This window comes from Pseudonaja textilis, chromosome 18 (genome assembly GCF_049901715.1).
Source record: "Pseudonaja textilis isolate UNSWEBS1 chromosome 18, rPseTex1.2, whole genome shotgun sequence".
Classification (NCBI taxonomy): domain Eukaryota; kingdom Metazoa; phylum Chordata; class Lepidosauria; order Squamata; family Elapidae; genus Pseudonaja; species Pseudonaja textilis.
This window is the reverse complement of record NC_142007.1, coordinates 2,130,479-2,144,925: the sequence shown is the minus strand read 5'-3', so window position 1 is coordinate 2,144,925 and position 14,447 is coordinate 2,130,479. Positions and strand designations below refer to the sequence as shown.

The following is a 14,447-nucleotide window of genomic DNA, read 5'->3' as shown; positions in this document are numbered from 1 at the left end:
CTCTCGGTCATTCTATTGGCAAAGGCTTCTCCTCTTCTTCTGATCTCGCACTACTGTGAGTTTTTCTATGCTCTACCCTACTCTAATCCAACCTTTTAATTTTAACGCTTTATCAAGTCATTGCAAATCCAGCCGAATTGATTGACACGGGTGTGCCTATCCAGAACAGATTGATTAAGTCAACAATTGATGCATCCGCCTTGAACAAGAAAAATGAACCTATTAATTTTTGATTGCCCCAAAGAACCCTCTCATCCCAGACTCTTTCCTGACAGGTAGAAAAAGGAAATATTATTCTCAAAGTGAGGCTTGAGAGCTCTTAAGATGCTGCCAGATTCATTTCAAAATTTCTCCAGGAAAGCACTTTTCAGCTTCGGAGGTGGCCCCGTCTCACTCTTATAATTATTGGAATTTGTAGCAAACCAATTTGAGGTGGCAACATCTGGCTAAGCTCTGTTGGGTTTGAAGGCTATGCAGGGCGAGTCCTCAGCAGTACTTGGAAGGGAGACCTGGGGTCTGAGGTCCACAGCTCATTTGGGGGCTTCCTGGAAGAAGACTATAAACAAACAACTTTGGTCATTGTTAAGAAGCTGCAGAAGCCAGCAAAAAAATTAAAACGACCCATTTCCATTTAAAAAAGAGAGAAGAGAGATAAATTTTATTGTTTCACCTACTGGATGCTTCAAGAAAGACCAAGAGAGGGTTTATGACCAAGATAGGGTTGTTTTTAAAGCAACTAATAACCATTTCATTAAAAGGAAATCTGGATTTTTACAGGCCATTTGATTCCATTACTGCAACATTATTCCACAATGGTATAAAGATCTGTTTCCAACTGCAAATAGGAGCCTCTTACGTTTTAAGGCGTTTAAAAGCAGCCACATGGGCAATCTCACTCAATTACTTTTAAGAAACTTTCCTGTTCACTCTATTTAACTTTACGATTTGGGGAAATTGAGCTCTCTGTCTCACTTCCGTTGACAAGATGCCAGAATGGATTTGGTTGTGAGGCATGTTTGAGGCACCCAGGAATCTACCAGCTGAGCTGGGATGCACAAAGTTAGCTGGTAAATGACTTTCCACCCCTATAAATGAAGAACAAGCAGGACCAAAACAGGATAACATGAATGGGAAAGTAGAAGAGAAGGGAAGGGAAGGGAAGGGAAGGGAAGGGAAGAGAAGAGAAGAGAAGAGAAGAGGAGAGAGAATAAAGCATAGTGAATAGAAGAATAGTGAATAGAAAATAGTGAATAAAATAGAAGAATAGAAAATAGAATAGGATAGGATAGAAAATAGAATAGAATAGAAGACTAGAAAATAGAATAAAATATGGACTAGAAGAACAGAATATAGAATAGAAGAATAGAAAATAGAATAGAATAGAAAATAGAATAGAATAGAGAATAAAATAGTGGATATAGAATAGAATAGAGAATAGGATAGAGAATAGAATAGAAAGTAGAAAATTGAACAGAAAATAGAATAGAATAGGAAAAAGTAGGAAAGAAGAGAATAGAGAATAGAATAGCCTTATTTGGCCAAATATGATCAGACACACAAGGAATTTGTGTCAAATGCAGAAGCTCTCAGTGTACGTGCAAAAAAAAAACAGAGTAATACTAAGCATAATAAGGGAATCAATAAGAGGTGGTAGTAGAGAAGATGAAAAGGATAATAATAATAATACTACAGCCATACCACATGGGTAAATAGACATAAGAGAGTCCTGTGGGAATTAGGTATTCAGCAAAGATTGATGGCAGGAGGGGAAAAATTGTCCTTGTGTCTAGTTGTTTTGGCATGCAATGCCCTACAGCGGTGCCCTGGGGTACGAACTGAAAAGGTTTATGTCCAGGATGTGAGGGGTCTGTGGATATCTTCCCAGCCCTCCTGACCCACACAATATACAGGTCTTCTATGGAAGGCAGTCTGGTTGCAGTTGTCCTTTCTGGAATCCTAAATATCCATCGGTGGAAGGGAAGGGATGTTTTTACCAGATCTGGTTTAAAGAATAAAGAAGGAAGATAAGGAAGGAGGAAGCAGAGAAGGGGGAGAAAGGGAGGAGGAGGAGGGCTGGAAAACAGAAGGGGAAGACACTAAAATGACCCTACAAAGCAAATATGTTCTCATGAAGCGTGGTGTCCTTCAGTTGTCGATATGGGAGGTGACAATAACTCGCCTTTCAGGTTTCTATTGTCTTTTCAACTGAACCAAGTGTATTCACCTCAGAGCAAATGAAAGAGAAAGGGAAGGTCACAAAGGCCTCTGGCTCGCAGAGAGTGAAAAAATAATAATAAGTATAATGCCTACAAACCCAGCATTGTAACTCATGTGTCCAGGTTGGAGTCTGGTAGAAGTGGAGGATGATTCCTCTTGACTGAGGTTTCAGTCAATTCCTATTGAGGGATGTTCAGTGCACTTGCGATTTTAGCTTTGTTGTCAGGATGCAGGCTCTGCGTTGTGTGTTGTGCGACCTGCAGCCGTGCTTATTCCTCTTGCAGCTTAGGGCAAACACAATGGTTGTCTTTTTCGAACCTCAGTTTGTCATGCGAGCCCTGCAGCCAATCAGAGCACTTGACTCAGGGTTGACAGCGAGCCAAGTTCGGTAACCTTGGCGCAAAGTTTGACGCAAACGCAACCACAGGTCAGAGAATCACTAAATGGGGCTTAGTCCCATAAGGCGTCGTACGGGAACCGTATTTCCAAGCCAATCAGAGTTGCAAGAAACCCCAAACACTACAAACTTCATATGACACAACTTTAAAAAAAAAAAAAGCCTTTATTTTTGTAAAAGGTTTCCAGTTTTTGAGGAAAGAATTCCATTCTACAGGTCCGCCACCCACCCATTAAAAAAACCCAGCTTACACTGTAGTGCTGTCAACCAATTTAGATTACATAGTTCTGGATTGTTGGTTTTTTTTTCTCTCTTCTCTCTTTCTGAAAAACAGGAGGATGGGATAGAGGATGGGAGAGATTTCTTGAACTGATGGATGAAATCTGGCGGTTAAAAGATAGCAAAATAAAAAGTTCTCCCTCTCTCTCCCCCCCCCCCCTCTCTCTCTGAGTCAGAAAATAGAAAATAGAAGCAAACGAAATGTTTATTCCATTTATTACAGCTGCCCATGTCATGCTTATTACTCTGTGGCAGATACAATTAGAAAACACCAAGCCAAACCACCAGCATAATTAAAACAACAGCATTCAAACACAGTCAAAGCTGTAATAACACAAAGGCAGGCACCCATATTGATAGCCAATAAACCGTTTAGCAGGTGCCACGCTTCCATGGAATCCTGCATGCAGCGGAATCATAAAGGAAACAACCACTTGCATTTTAAAACCCTTCCCCGTGTTTTCTGCTGGCTTTTTTTAACAGCAGCCTTCTTTTGGTCTTCTCCTCGCTCCCTTTTGAGTAGGATAGTTTCACCATGCAAAAGGTGGCGAGAAGGAGGCTGGCTTCTGTAGGAGGGGTGTCCGGCCCTGTTCCCCAAAGGCTAAGATTTGTTCCTTCCCTTCTTTCCACTTCCTTCCTTCCTTCCCTCTGCGTTTATCTTTCAGTTACTGTTCTATAGTCTGCACAGTACACCATAGTATTAACTCACCCGTTTCAGATATATTAGAACGACAGTGTATTTTCCTTGGATCTTAATTGTGGCTTATGCTTTATTTCCTTATTTATGGCCAAACATTGATGGTGAGGTCCTTCCTCCCTCCCTTTTTCTTCCTTTCTTTCCTTCCTCCTTTTTCCTCCCTCCCTACCTTTTTCTTCCTTCCTTCCTTTCCTTCCTCCTTTTTCCTCCCTCCCTCCCTTTTTCTTCCTTCCTTTCCTTCCTCCTTTTTCACCTACCTTCCCCTTCCTTCTTTCCTTCTCTTTCCTTTCTCCCTTTTCCTTCCTCCCTCCCTCCGTCCCTTTCACTTTCCTTCCCCTTCCTTTCTCCCTTTCTCCTTCCTTCTTTCCTTCCTCCCTTCTCCTTCCTTCCTTCTCTCTTTTTTCCTTCCTTTCTCCCCTCCTTCTTTCCTTTTTCCCTTTTCCTTCCTCGCTCCGTCCCTTTCACTTTCCTTCCCTTCCTTTCTCCCTTTTTCCTTCCTACTTTCCTTCCTCCCTTCTCCTTCCTTCCCTTCTCTCTCTTTTCCTTCCTTTCTCCCATCCTTCTTTCCTTTCTCCCTTTTCCTTCCTTCCTTCTCCCTCCCTCCCTCCCTCCCCTTCCTTCTTTCTTTCCCCTGCCAGCATCCTATTGGCATGAAAGCAAGCCCGGCACATAGGGAGAACTCAGAACCAGCATTAAATAGCCACTTTCCTTGGAAACAGAGAAAAGAAATATTTGCTTTTGCTGAAAGTGGCTATTCTTTAGCACCCCCGCTTTCCCTTTCTTTCTCCCCCCACCCCTCGTGTCCCCCCCGTGCCCCCCCACGCGCCCCAGGCTTTTCTTAATCTCTTTCCGGAAGAGGAAATGTTGGACTACCTTTTTTTTTTCCTTCCCCCATCCCCGGGTGAAAACGGTCCCCAGCCAATTAATGGCTAATAATTATCCAGGGGTGAAAAGAACGGAAGAGGGCGGGAGAAGGGGGCGATGGGGGTGGGGGGTGGGGGGGCGGGGGGGGGGGGAAGGGGGCGGCTTGGGAGGAAGGGCCGGACTGCCCCAGAACGAAATCCCTCTGTCCTCGGCGGCAGGTGTTAATCCGATTTTCTTTTTTAAAGGCCTCACCTTGCTTTAATAACTTATCTCTTGGGGAGAAGGTAGTTAGTAGGTATTTGGGGTGCCTGCCTGACTCACAGTTTTTCCTCTGCCCGTGCCTTTTCTTCTTCCCTCTGTTCTTTTACTCCTCTTTTTCTTTCTCTATCCTTTCTTTCTCTTTCCCCTTCCTTCTTTGATTCAACGCCTCTCTTTTTTTTTTTTGCCGCCCGACTTCACTCTGCCTTTCGGATCCATCGATCGCTTCTTCCAATGTCGACCTTCTCAGGCGGGGGTGATCCCCTCTCCTCGCCCTCCCCCGAAATCCCGAGTATTTGTGTGTGTGTGTGTGTGTGTGTCTTGTGTGCGTACACGCGCGTTTTCAAACCCCTACCACCACCACCCCGCTTTTCTCGCCTCTTCTCCCCCGCTTTTAAAAACCCACTTGTTTAAATTCCCCGCTCCTCTTTTCCCCAAGCTGAATAGCTGAGGGTTACTACAATATGTATTAGATTTAATTGCAAAACGAGACAGCTATTCCGGCCCTTCGTTTTACCAGACGCGCTCCCTTTCTTAAGCAAAGCGCACCCAGAGCGCCTCGCTGTTGGCGTTTGAATTAGATTCCCGTCCAACATTAGTTAAAACCCATCTCAACACGGGCGAGACGCTTCGGTTTCCTAGGCATTCGGATTAAAAATCCCTTTTCTGGAATCGCGCCTTCCCGTTTCTTCTCCTTTGCACCCCAACGAGGGCTCCGGGATACGGCGGTCGTTTGCTTGGCCGTCAGAAGAGAGGGGCAAAATAAATAATAATAATAATAATAATAATAATAATAATAATAATAATAATAATAACAATAATAATAATAATAATAATAATAATAATAATAATAATAATAATAATAATAATAATAATAATAAAATACCCAAGGCAAGCGAAAAGAGGCCTAGATTAAGTTATAGTCGTTTCTGCCGCCGGCTGAAAGGCTTGTCATAATATTGCTGGCGGCAGTTTGGGTGAAGCGAGCGCGGATGAGGCAAAAATAGTAATTAAGGAAAAGCGCAATTACACCGCCTAATCTGCGCGCTTGGGAAGAAAGGCACAGGGTGGGTGGAAGGTGGTCCGGGAGGGGCGGTGGGTGAAATTTTGTAGCCGGGCGGGGTGGGATGGGGGCAACGGGTTTCATCGCAAGGGACGGGCGTTTAATAAAGCGACCGCCTTTTACATCGTCCCAGTTTCGGCCTTTAAAACTGCAACGGCCCGGTGGAAACGGAGTGACACCCCGATGCCTGTTTCCTTCCCGTCCCTCGCTCCGTTCCCCACTTCTTCCGAGCCAATCTGGGTGCCAATTCTGGTCGCGTTTTTCCAGCCCAAATTTAACGCCACCCCAATTCCCCTCGCTTTTTTTATTCCCGTTATCCGGGCGGGAGGGGGAGGTTTAGCGAGTCCTTTATCGGCGGTGGGACCGGGTCGTCGGGGTTCCCTTCGAAAACCAACCTTTCCCAACCCGTGGTCAGATTTATACCGTATCCCCACACTCTCCCCCCCAAAATCCTCCCGTTTGGTCCCCGCCTGCGGGAAAACGTCTCCAAAGTTGCTATGAATTAATACCCGGCATAAACCACCGCGAAGCGGTATATAAGTGCTATTGCTACTATTATTATTATTAATAATAATAATGAAGAATTACGCTGCTGAATGGGGGACGTTACGGCTCTCGACTTTCGCTTTTAAACGCCGGCTGGCAATTTGCCGGCTGAATCGAGGCAGCCCTTTTAAAAAAAAGATGAAGAAAAAAATATGTTATTTTCTCCCCCCCCCTCCTAAAGCTTTATTCTACCCCAAAGGGTCGACTTTTTTCCCCGAAAGGGCCCCAGCCCGCCGTTTTAAGATGCGCGCCCCCTTCTCCCCGTTTTCCTTCAGGTGATTGAAACAACTACAGGCCGGAGCTTCCCGTTCCGACTGAAGTCTAGCATCTCTCATTCCTATTATTATTATTATTATTATTATTATTATTATTATTATTATTATTATTATTATTATTATTATTATTATTATTATTCTACATTGGGCACCAGCCCTTTCGTGGGGGCGCGTGCAGGCAAAAGGAAAGCCGGGATTGGAATACCCTTTTCTTTTCTTTTCTTTTCTTTTCTTTTCTTTTCTTTTCTTTTCTTTTTTCTTTGTATTGTTTCCCCGGAGGGAAACTAAGCCGAAACCCAGCGAGAAAAATGTCCTTTGCTAAAGCAGCTTTTCTTTTGTCCCCAACCACCTTAGAAAAACAGGGAACCCCAGTTTTCCTTTTCCTCAACCGGTGGCTGGACTGTTTTAATATCTATTGATCTGCCTCTGTTTTTTTCCCCCTTCCTTCCTTCCTCCCTCCCTCCCTCCCTCCCTCTATCTGTTCTTCCTCATTTCCAATTCATTTCCTTCCTTCCTTCCCTAGGACGTTCTGTCTTCAACCATTCCAACCATCCATCCCTCCGTCCTTTTTCTCCCTCCCTCTCTCTCCTTCCCTCTCTCCCTCCTTCTCTCCCCCCCTCCGGGCGTCTCCTCTCCGGTTTACAAAATTGTAATTTCCCAGGGGAGGGGATTTTCAGAGGGAGGGGAGGACGGCCTCCCGGTTCTTCCCCCCCATTCATCAAACAGGCGCACTAACCCACCATAATCCATAATCAGAAAAGAGTCGCAGTAATCCGGAAGCGTTTCTGTTACAAGTGATGGAAGGCAGGGACCGTGGCTGGTTTACGACCCCCCCACCGCCACTCCTCAGCTCCCCCCCTTGCTTGAGCCCTCCAAGAAAACCAGCAAAGGAAACGGGGGGCTCCCCATCCTCACGACGCCAACGAAACGCAACGATCCCCGCTTCTTCATTGGTGGGGGGCTCCGCCTGGCCTGAGGACGTGCGCCCCACCCCTGTCCGCGTTAAACCTGGTCGTCTTGCGCCTTGGAGGGGGAGGGCGCTAAAACAGCTTTTTTTTTTACAGCTGCAATAAAATAAAATAAAAGGGGTTCATCTGTGGGGGGGTTCGGATGAACCCTCACTATGGGAGGAAGACCCCCCCCTTAATCAAGTCGCCTGGGATTTTCAGCGCAGCACCTGGCAAGAGGACCCGCCTGCTCTATCAGCAGAGGGAGAGGGGGCTCCAAATTTAGTCGTTTTATTTTTTTTCACCCCTCCCTCCAGAATCCATCCCCCCCACCCCAACATCCTTAAAATTACTCCAGAGTTTCACTGTTGGGCTTAGATCCATGGCGGATTTTGTTTTGATCTGGACTCAGAGAGAGAGGGAGGGAGGGAGGGAGAGAGGGGTGGGGAGAGAGAGAGCGTTGGGGGGGCTCGAAAAGTCCCGTAAACGCTTCTTGACCCGCGGGGCAAATTGGTATTAATTACTTGCCCCCCCCCTCCTTAGCACAGAAAGAATATCGATCAGAAAAGGGCAGATCAACGCTTTGAGCTTTCTGTTTCTGCCAGAGATCACTTATGATTTTCCCCAGGTTTTCAGTCCGGATTCATCCTGTACATTTGAAGGGTTTAGGTTAACCGGGCCCCCTTCACACAGACACCTAATACCCTCTCCCTCCCGCATTTCCTGCGATTCTGTAAATACAAAGAGCCCTGCTTCTAGTCCTCAGTAGCTGGCATAAAAACATCCAAGGTGGAAAGTAACAGTAAAGGAGGAAGAGACAATGGATGGTTGGAATTAAAATAAAAAACAAAAAACCACAACCGTGATACAATTTCCCTGGAAAAGACTACTTTTTACACCAGTTTTTTTCTTGGGGAGGGGGGCTCAAGCTGGAGAAGACACCCCCCCCTCCGGGAATATCAGAACTCCAACCTCCTATTTAGCTAATCGGTTCAAGCATTCATTGCCAAACCCCCCCAATTTTCTGCTCACACACAGGCAATATTCCCCTGGTTTGTGTAGCGGTAGGCTCAGGTGCAAATTCTAAGAGAGGTGGCAAGGTTGGTGAGCGTGACACACCCCCCCCACAATCCACGTGTGTGTGTGTGTGTGTGTGTGTGTGTGTGTGTGTGTTGTGTGTTGTGGCTTTTGTGAATCGGATCAACTCCCCTCACCAAGTTCATTGAGAAAAAGGACGAAAGAATCCGCAATCAAGCTAGTTAGTCGATCAGTTAATGGTTTCCTACCTCTTCAGAGAATTGGCTGAATTCCACAAGCCATGGTTAATTTAATCAGGGTGTACAGTAATTACAAATCTAGCAACTGTATATCCCTGCGCCCGCTTTGTTTAAACTGGGCTCCTGGGATTTGAACCTTGGTTAATTTTTGACGCTTAGCAGGGCAGAGAAAAGCCAGGCCGTTAATTGAATCAAACCAGAGTTAAGTCTGCCAACTTGGCCCCCACCCCCGCTCCCTGAACTCCGCCACTGTGGTTTGGAAACCAGGATTTGTGGTTTTCTGCAAGGCAGCGACTCTTGTGGCGTCTCCAACGAACCATGGTTCAAATATTAAAAATTAAGGAGCTTGTTTCATCTCCGCCAACACCGAGAAAAATGACTTGTTTTAATTTAACGATACAAGCGCCTTGGATATTATCCAGGCTATTTTGGAACGCATCGTGCCTCACCTTCGGCCATGTCGATCGGGGCTTATGGGAGTTGTAATCTGGGTCTATTTTCTTCATAGTAAAGACTACGAAGAGAGGAGGAAAGAGAAGAGAAGGAAAGAGAAGGAGAGAGAGAAATATCGCGTTGCCCCTCTTTTTTGTGTGTTTTTGTTATCCTTCTGCGTGTGCCTGCACACACACACACACACACACACAAACACACGTTCAGTTGCCCAGTCTTAACTGCATTGCTCCTGCGCCTAATCTAAAACAGACCCGGAGTGTTTGCTCCACCGTGTCTCTTTTTAATGTTGTGCTTTTCTTTCAAAAAACAAACAGGAGTTTAAACAGCAAGGCTGGGCTTCCATAAATCTTAACAACCTCACAAAGCTGCCCTTGTGTGTGTGTGTGTGTGTGTGTGTGTGTGTGTGTGTGTGGAGGGGGGTGTGTTAAGACCCATCGTGCTGAAGTGTGCCAGCTAGACACAATATAGAGAGGCCAAGGCAAAGCTGCGATCCATAATGCCCTTAAACCCGCGTGGAGGATAGGAGACTCTGAGATTCCTAGGATACGTACCCATCAGTACCCAAACAATATTACGGTTTTGGAGGTTATGCCAGAAAGGTCTAGAGACCCCCCAGAGTGGGATGGAGCCCATGAAGTGGCTGGTTTTGAATGTGTGTTGAGGGGGTGGGGCTTATTATTATTTTATATTGCTTTTTATTTCTTCTGCATTGTGTTTTTTATTTTGTGTAAGCCGCCTGGAGTCGCTGTGAATGAGTGGGAGGCTATATAAATTTTCCACAATTGGGGGGGGGAGAGAGCGGGAGAGAGAGGGGATATATATATATATATATATATATATATATATAATCTGAGAGAGGATATTAGATGGATAGATGGATGGATGGACAGATGGGTGGGTGGATAGATAGACAGAAATATTGTGTTGCGAGCAAATATAAGTCCTTCTTAAAATATCACTGGGTTAGGCTTATTTCTGGGTTAAAACCTTTTAGGCTTGGTTCTGCTGGAGTGAATTTGACAGTAACATGGGTCACTTTTGAAAACCTGAGAATTTTGCCCTGGGGGAGCAATAACAAAAGCTTCATCTAATCTAGAATAGAAAAATAATCTCTCTCTCTCTCTCTCTCACACACACACACACACACACACAGGCAAACAAACAACCACCACCATTTCTACGAAATAACAAAAAAAACACCTTCTCTTATAAGAGCTTTCTCTCTTCCTGTTGGTGTTTCTTTTTGGGCACCCAAGGTAGTAGAAATTTACAGAAAATTTGCCGTCCTTTAGTGATAAATTAGATTTTTTTTTCATTCACACTAAAGGAACATGTTTTTTTAAAAAAAAACAACAACAGAGAGTTATATTCTCCCGTTAACAATGCACTTTCTGATTTCCCTCGCCAGATACTAATTCAAATAATAATTCCTTTGCAAAGAAGGAAGAAAAGGGAATAGCAGAAATTGGCAATTTGGTCTTTCCATTTACCCAGCAGAAAAGGCCTGATGTATATATATATATTATGAAGGGTCTCCTTTAGTGAAAAGACTGGGCGGAGGGATGAGTTCTCCTTTATGTGGGTGAGTTGTCTGATTTTGACCTACAAGGGTTTTATGGGGGGGGAGGGGGGTCAAGTTCACACAGCATGTTATGCCCAAGTTTGTGGCAGTTTGGGCTTCATGGAATGTGTGAATCGGTTCAACTATGGCTTTTGAAAGCCAGCTTTGTGACTTAGAGTGAGATGGAATGCAGACAATGGTGGTTTATTGATTAAACCATAGTTAAAATAGTGGTGGCTGTTAGTGGAACATTTTGCTCCATTTTAAAATATATTTTTAAAGTCCCTGGATTGTTTGGCCCATATCTCTCTCCTGCCCTCTCTCTATGTGTCTCATTCTCTCTCTCTCTCTCTCTCTCTCTCTCTCTCTCTCTCTCTCTCTCTCTCTCATTCTCCCTCCCTCTCTCTCTCCCCACCCCTCTGGTTTCTCTCTCCCTCTCCCACTGTGTCTTATTCTTTCTTTCTCTGTCTCTCTGTCTCCCTCTCTCCCCATTTCCCTCCCTCTCTTTGTCTCTCCATTTCTCTGTCTATCTGTGTGTGTGTGTGTGTGTGTCACCCTTATGCCACTGATGGGTTCACATGTGCAACTCTACACCCGGGTTAACCAAGCACACCCCTTTCACGACTTAGTGGGATGGCCTTCTTCACAGAACTTCCCTCCTGAACCTCAAATGATCCAATACCTTTTTTTTTTTTGCCACCCACTTGAGGGCCACCCAGGTCTGGCTCTCTTCAGCCAAGATTTACTCACCCCGGTTTCCAGGATTTGCATTCGAACCCAGGCCTAAAAACCAATCAGCTAGCGTGAGCTGGGCTGGCATATCATGCGAACGCAGCCAGGTGTTGCTTCTCCCTCACACATCTGTCGTGGGCCTCTGAACTCCAGGGGTTAAGTTTTGCCTGGTCAAGGGTGGAGTTGAGAGAGAGAGGAAAAGAAACTTAAGGACAGGGGAAGGGGGAGTGTGGGAGGGGGAGAGAGAGAGCCACTAAAGCCCCCAAACCCAGAGGTCCAACTCATCAAAGGTAGGTGGTGCTCAGTTCTTCTTGTCCCAAAGATGCTTTTCCCCCTACAAGACTTTCTGGTTTTTCCTTCAAGACATTTCGCTTCTCCTCCAAGAAGCTTCATCAGCTCTGAAGAAGAACTGAAGTGAGAACTGAAGAAGCTTCTTGGACAAAAAGTGAAACGTCTTCAAGGAAAAACCAGAAGGTCCAGTTGCCTCTTGGGAAAGAACACACACAAAAAAGGCACCTTTGGGACAACAATGACCTGGAGGGCGGAGAATCTCCACAGACACTCAGTCCTGGTTGTAACCTCCAAGCCAACGTTGGGTTTGGGACTAGCAGGTTAACAAGCTGACCAGAGATTCCTCAGTCCTGTTTGCTTTCTCTCTCTTATTATGGCAACCCTGTGAGGTAGGCCTAGGCCAGCCACCGCAAGGACCACTTACCTGTAATTGTGTGTCTGGCTGCGCCACCTGCCCACCGAATTGGCCATATTCCCCTCTGCCATCCAGGCCCCACTTGGGGAAAGGCCTGTTTTAACTGCGGCCCCTCCAGACAATTCCCACCCTCCTAAAGCTGGGTGCCATCTTGGCTAGAAATCAGACTTGCGTGTCAGGGGGGCATTCCCACAACGGGTTAATCACGGCAACAGGTTCACCCTGGTTCAGCTTGTCCTGAGAATGCAGCGCATAAGAGGCAAACGCTTTGAATAATTCTGAGCTCTTATTAACAGTGATGCTACTGCTATTGGCAATAATTGTTTGGTTTCAGAAACAATTAAAATAGATCAATAGTAATCACATATGTAATTTTGGAAGGAGAAGGAGAGAGATTAGGTTAGGGCACTTAAAAAACCAGCTATTTCTCTCTTCCCCCCCCTCTCCTTTCAAATGGGCCACCCGAAACTTAGAGAGCCGCTTCACCTTTGCGTTCTCACGACACTCTGAACCCCAAGCGAGGCCAATAGCCATTTTAGCCTTGCTGGAGAGCGAAAAGGTTGAGTTGAGGTCTCTCTGGCGGACGGGTCGTGTGAATGAGGTTGTCTGTCGTTTTAGCTTTGCAAAGCTTCTCTCTCTCTCTCTCTCTCTCTCTCTCTCTCTCCCTCCTCCCTCCCTCCCTCCCTCCCTCCCTCCCTCCCTCTCGCAATCCTTCAGCCCTCTTCACGCCTCCCACAGTCGCAGCCTTCGTTTGGATCTTGGTCCGCCTTCGGACGCGGGACTTCGGGCCACAAGGGCGGCAAAGCTCGTTGGGGAAAGGCCGTCCTTCTGGGTTGGTGAATTCACACGAAGCCACCTTTCCACCCGGCCTGGGATTCATAAGACCCGAGGACGCCTGGCTTCTCTCCATCCGCCCGGCTCACACGAGGCCTGGAAACGGGGACAGGGGTTTGCCCCCACAAATGGCCCGGCCTCACTTTAGCCCTGAGCAAGCGTGTCGTGGGAATCCGACCATCGCCGAGCACAAACGAACAAGCTCCCAAGTTCTGACGAGAATTCATTCTACCTTAAGTGAAGATGCCCAACTGCTCTTACTCGCAAGTAAATCGCAGTCGCCTTTAGGCCCTTTCCCCAGGTTAACTCCGAAGGAAGCTACCGCAGTTCCAACGATCAGAGGGGCTCGGGTTAAAAAAAACACGGTTCGCCTTCGTCGGATTTTGTTCCTAGGAAACAGAGCGGAGGGGGGAAAAGGAAACCCACATTAAATAAGAGGAGAAGAGAAATTAGATTAAGTAGCTGCGTCCACACGACTTCTTGAGCTTTTAACCCGCGTCAATCCATATATTTTTTTTAAAAAAAACTTCACCGAAGCGTAAAAGCAAAAGAAACGGGTCAGGTGCCCATCGCACGCCCCCACCCTGCCCAACCCCTCCGCCTATCTAAACTGAAATTAAACCCCACCAGATTTAGCAAATCGTGAGAACGCATCTTTTCAAGGTTGTCGTTGACCCGGGCCAATGCGTGTTCCGAATCCGGCCTCGGCGAAAACCACAGCGGCGTGCGTCCTCATTCGCCCTTGGGCCGAGCTATGCAGTTCTCGAAGAAAAGCGACCTTTCTTTCCTTCCCCAATTCGCCGCCTTCCGTGTCCGAGGCGTTTTGTTTCCAACCCCTTTCTTTTCCGCCCGCCTCGCCCTGAATAAATAAAAATAAAATTAGGTTGGATTTGAATAAATAAAAATAAAATTAGGTTGGGAATCCAAATCGGCACCTTCTAAGGGAAACAAATGGGGCAGTTGGGCCTGCGAGGAAGATGAGATTTTTCCTCCTTACCCCCTCAGCACCTTGTTCTTCTTTTTTTGGGTGTGTGTGTGTGTGTGTGTGTTTAATTCAGAACCGACAGTCTCTTTTATAAAGGGCAGATTAAAAACCTCCGGTTAGCAGCGTTGAGTGGTTTTGCCTTTACAGCTTTTCTCCTTTTTAAGGCCGAGCTTTAGGGAAAACGCGTGGAAACAGACTCTCGGGGTGCGGAAAGGAAAACCTTGAAGGTTTTTTTTTTTTAAAAAAGAAAGGCTGGCCGTTTCAAGCGAGAGACCCCCTCCTCCCCCCTCCCCCCCATTTCCAATTGTAATTAAATCTGTGCAGTTAGGGGTTGGTGACTGAGGGCCCGCGTTGAA

General features: G+C 46.1%; 1 long non-coding RNA gene across 4 annotated transcripts; it reads right to left on the bottom strand.

The window, feature by feature from the left end:
- Nucleotides 1-2,768: 2,768 nt before the first annotated feature.
- LOC148124452 (uncharacterized) lies at nt 2,769-13,960 on the bottom strand. Of its 4 annotated transcripts, none has more exons than XR_015739795.1 (4): nt 13,734-13,960; nt 13,339-13,495; nt 11,585-11,733; nt 2,769-2,997 (listed from the first exon to the last, which is right to left on the bottom strand). It is a non-coding gene; the product is annotated as an uncharacterized LOC148124452 (long non-coding RNA). The 4 variants fall into 4 exon arrangements; XR_015739793.1 differs by lacking the exon at nt 2,769-2,997 and adding an exon at nt 4,599-5,448; XR_015739794.1 differs by lacking the exon at nt 2,769-2,997 and adding an exon at nt 6,263-6,445.
- Between the last annotated feature and the right edge of the window lie 487 nt (nt 13,961-14,447).